This window comes from Rhagoletis zephyria, unplaced genomic scaffold, assembly GCF_001687245.7.
Source record: "Rhagoletis zephyria isolate East Lansing unplaced genomic scaffold, Rhagoletis_zephyria_1.1 Rzeph_scaffold_03920, whole genome shotgun sequence".
Classification (NCBI taxonomy): domain Eukaryota; kingdom Metazoa; phylum Arthropoda; class Insecta; order Diptera; family Tephritidae; genus Rhagoletis; species Rhagoletis zephyria.
In genome coordinates, this window is record NW_016161003.1 from 7,003 (window position 1) to 11,922 (window position 4,920).

General features: G+C 32.8%; 1 protein-coding gene across 4 annotated transcripts in view; it reads left to right on the plus strand.

The window, feature by feature from the left end:
* The window catches only part of LOC108369932 (myotubularin-related protein 4), a 37,816-nt gene continuing 32,896 nt past the window's right edge, over positions 1 to 4,920 (plus strand). The window contains exons 1-2 of one of the 4 annotated variants that reach the window (XM_017625148.1): positions 1 to 299; positions 406 to 647. The gene's annotated coding sequence lies outside the window, so the exon portion shown is untranslated. Of the gene's footprint in view, positions 648 to 4,920 lie in introns of all 4 variants that reach the window. The other 3 variants (XM_017625149.1, XM_017625151.1, XM_017625153.1) reach the window with 3 other exon arrangements.

Genomic DNA, 4,920 nt, shown 5'->3' on the forward strand with positions numbered 1-4,920 from the left:
GCATTCCTACTTCGACTTGAAGTTAGCTGCAATTTCAGGTTCTAATACGAAAAATGTAATCGGAGTTGCTGTGTTTCATCAGCGAAGTTTAATTTATTTTGATCCATTAATATTTGTTCTAATAAACGAAAAATATTGATTGTGGAATATTCTGAGCATCTAATCGAACTTGCGGTGTTTCAAATATAAGCGGGGATCACGAATTTGCGTCCTAAATTTTCCCCAGCAACAAAGAAAAAAAGTACGGAATATGCATAGAAACAAATGATCACAGTGCAAGTCGAATAAAAGTGCAAAGGGTAAACAGAAGAAAGAAAATGAGAAGCAATTAAGAATAAAGACGTGTGAAAAATAGCTGTGGAGAAAAAAAAATTAAAATAAATCAAAAATTTTTTTCCTTCCTAGTATTTGCATTCATTTGCACAGGTTCTTGTGAACGCATTCTATTTTACGCAGTTTATTAAAAGATTAAGAAACAAACTCAATACATTAATCAAGACAAGTATTTTTTTCAAATATCGGAGTGCAGTTGCATAAAAAACTGAAGCCGTAACGCTGACGTCAGTATAGTCGCCAGATAATATAAAAAACGCAGACCAGTCTTGTGCTAAAGATTTTTGAGAAGTTTATTTAGAAATAATCGTTAGGTGAGTGAATATTCCTTGATTACATTGCTTAAATTTTACTAATATAAGTATACCTCATATTTCGTTTGAATAATTAATATTCCAGCTTTAAATTGTCCTTGCAAGACTGCACTGGACTTTGGACTTGCAAAGCCGGCTTCGGTTTGCACTGTATCGTACCCTCATTGCCGTGGTTATTCCAATTAGAGTTGTAGTCCGAATGCATACGCAAATGCGAATATTTATATGTTTACATGAGTGTACATATGTATGGATGGAAATAAAAGCGTACGGACAAATAGATATGCCCATAGGGAAGGTGCACCATATGTGCAATTGCATATGTACAATTTTTGGAAAACTGCAATTTTACATAGACGCAATTCGCTTCTTCTAATTAATTTTAGATTAAAAGCCTTCTGACTGTTATAGTAGATAGTGCACTCAATATTTCTACGATTCTGAAAATACGGGTAGAAAAACATATGCATTATATAAATGCATACATACATACATGTGTAAATATGTATATACATATATGTGCCTACTTTAATAGATATATAGTATATACTACCCCCAAGTATGTAGATATTCCCAGCGATACTAAATGTCGTATTTTGCGTGCTTCTTGGTTTGACCATTTTTATGGTCACACAATTGCAAATTTGCAAAGTCATATCTTTGCGACCACACACTTTCGTTTTAGCTTCCATTATCTGTTGTTCTATAATTTGATAATTCTTTTCTTGACAGACTATGTTTATATGTACCAGTTGTACATAGTAAATATACTAGATCGGTTATATTTTTCGCTTTGTTGTAAAAAAAATGCAAAAACATAGAAAGAGGAAAGAAAAGTTTTACATACAAATGCATTGTACCTACATATATGATCACATATATACAGTGTTCCACAAAATAATAGTAGTGCTATATTTTGTTACGTTTTTCCTATTTGTATTTTGTTTATTTAAGGTTTATCATTTTTTTATAAATGTCAAGCTGGGTATACAACAAACGCCGAATGAATTCAGAGTTATATTTGTGCAGAAAAATTAGAAAAATTCTGCAAATTTTCACCAACATTTCAAACTCTTTTATCAGAATCTTGAGAAAAAAAATGGTATGCAGTTTTGGTGACCATTTAATTCTAGTGTAATGAAGTGCAAGTTTCAAGATGCTAAAAACTCCTGTTGATTTTTGGAAATTTGTTTGCTGGCAGTGTCCTCCATATTAAAGAAAATTGTCGAAAATACTTATGGAAAAAACGTCAAACACCTTCCGCTAAAAAAAATCTCAAAAATCAACGGAACTGAACGGATCAAAAAACCAGAAGCAAAAATAGCCAAAACTGGGCAAAATATCACACTCCTATTATTTCGTGGACAACTGTACATATGAATATATCTAATATATGTATATTGCGCTCTTGGCATTTATCTTATACAAAAATTCACATCTACCTTGTTTGTATCAGTTTTATTTTTGTCTGCCCTTCTATGCAAGTAAAATATGTGATCGCCCGCTTGTCTTTAGTACGAAGGAAAGAATGAAAACAAAGAATTCAAAAATTCGCATTCGAAGGAAAGTTAAAAAACTTATTAAACTGAAACATACCTACATATGTTTCATGTCATAAGTAGCTTTACAAATTACTCTTTAAGCTTATCGATATGAAAAAAATTAACGAAAGTAATTAAGTTCGGAATAAGCATGAGTGGAACCCACAAGGGCTCAAAAAAGATGTCATTCGATATACGATTGATAATTAATTTAAGGCATTGTTGAGTAACTTACCTGTTGCATTTAAAATGCTCCTTTGTTGCGGCATACAAAGAAAATACGTCTGATCGCGGAGGTTCTTTTAGAGTTCGTTGATTGTATTCAACGGAGTTATACTATCGGGGTCGAATTTATGCTGCTGAGTGTTCTTTGTATTACCCCTTATTATAGAATGATTAGTCATGTACAGTTGTGTTCAAAAATTATGAGTGCAATGGCTCAGAATGATAAATATATCTTTGACATGTTCTGCTTTACTATTTGAAGAGATATGTTCAGATGTTTTAAATTGGAGTATATGAAACAGGTAAGTAGAAACGAAATATGGGGAGTTCACCGTCCGTTCCAAATTGCGCCCCAAAATGTAGACGTCAACTCTCTGAGCGCAAAACTGTGGCAAAACTTTACTGGTGCTGCCAGACATTTCTTCTATTTGTCCATTTTTAATATATATCGCCTTTCGATTTTAGTTCTGAAAAATTTAAATGTTTAACTTAATTACCAATTGCTAATATTTGTTCTTTCTTGATTTGTGCCGGCCATTGCACTCAAATTAAATGCAAATACGCAAAACGTCCCCAATAAATTAAAAAAAAAAAAAATCTGATTGGTGTTGCCATAATTCGCAATGGCAAAATTTATACGTTTAAAGGCATTTCCCAAAAACGAGCTATTTAACAAAATTGTCACTTTCACTGAATCCATCGATTTCGAATGACTGCTCAACTCGAAAATATCGTTGCCACACCTCGAATGCTGCACTTTGATGATTCGAAATCAGCTGTCGCAAAGGAAACAATAGAGACATATATGTACATATGTACATCAGCGGTAATTTTTAGCGACTTGAAATTTGCAGACTAAAATTGAATGGGCTACAAAAAGGCATACCCAAAAGTTTTCTAAATATTAAATTTTTCCGAGGTTGATTAATTTTTTTTAACTTGCAAGCTTTGAAACGGTTATTTGCATGGTTTCTGTTATAGATTGAATTATATTTTAGATGAAAATTATTAAAACTAAATAAATAAACGTAAGCTGCAAACAGTAACTTTTTGAATTTCGGTGCTAATTAGTTGAATGCAGGTGTAGGTATCAAAGTCATTTTGCTCGCGCATCCCCATCAGTCGCAATGGCCGAGTGAGTACAGCCGAGTTCGAGTCCGAGTCCTCGGACAGCGTTACTTTTTTCTAATTTTTTTCTTCTAATTCTTTTCAACCATTTTTACACCATGCATATTTTCACTAGTCCTTAAAATCCACAAAAATGACTCACTTTTCAGCTTGGTCCAAACTCTTCGAAAATAGCACATTTCCTGAGGCTATTGTTGATTGAAGTTTACGGCAATGATTGAAAAAAACAGGTTAGAGTAGGTACACCTTTTCCCCCCAAACCTTTAGGGTGTGTACCCACACATTTTCTGAGGCTATTTTTAATTGAAGTTTACGGCAATGATTGAAAAAAACAGGTTAGAGTAGGTACACCTTTTCCCCCCAAACCTTTAGGGTGTGTACCCACACATTTTCTGAGGCTATTTTTAATTGAAGTTTACGGCAATGATTGAAAAAAACAGGTTAGAGTAGGTACACCTTTTGCCCCCAAACCTTTTAGGGTGTGTACCCAAAGGCGTTTGAGAATTTAATCACAAACTCAGAAAGTCAAAATTATATTTAACGAGTTGTCATGAAAAACACAAATACAAGTAAAAACAATTCAAGGCAAAAAATCAGTCGATGCATTGCTCATCATAGAAAGATAACAAATTTTTTGCCACTGAATTCCGTTCGTTAGCTTAGCGAATTTGCGACACCGCATTGTTTATATTAATTTTTTTATATGTACATATTTACTTTACACTCTTTTATTTACTTTGTAGTATTTATTTTACTTTTTCGTCTATTATACCGCACAATTATCAAATTCGTTTGCACCAAGCGCAATTATTTATTTTTCCACAGATTAACTAATGATTTAATGACCCAAAAAATTGTTGCAGTAAATTATTTATATTTTATATTTTTTTAATGGTATAAAGTTGATGATAAAATGTAAATGGATTCAAAGGACATTTTTTCACAAAAATGTAAACAAAAAATTTTCTGCCATACTACAAGATGTTGTATGAGTAATGTTTTGAAAACATCGAATTCCCCGTTATATTTCCAACCTACTTTTATATGGAAAAAAATCCGAGTTATTTCTTCTGTCACGGGTGGGACAAAAAAAAGAACCTGCTTTTTGGAACAGATATATTTTACGGAAGCTCTGTGAATTTATTTCACTTTTCTGTGTAAACTTGATGTCTTGAAATAAAAAAAACGCGAATACTAGCAAAGCAAAAACTTAAACAAAAACAAGTAAGAAAGTCTAAGTTCGGGCGGAGCCGAACATTAAATACCCGGCGCAAGTATTAAATATATGTTTTCCACCTTTCCGAAAGCTACCGCTACATGATAAGCCGGGGTGTATACATTTTAAGTAAATTAGCGTCCTTAAATTTCGAAATATTGAA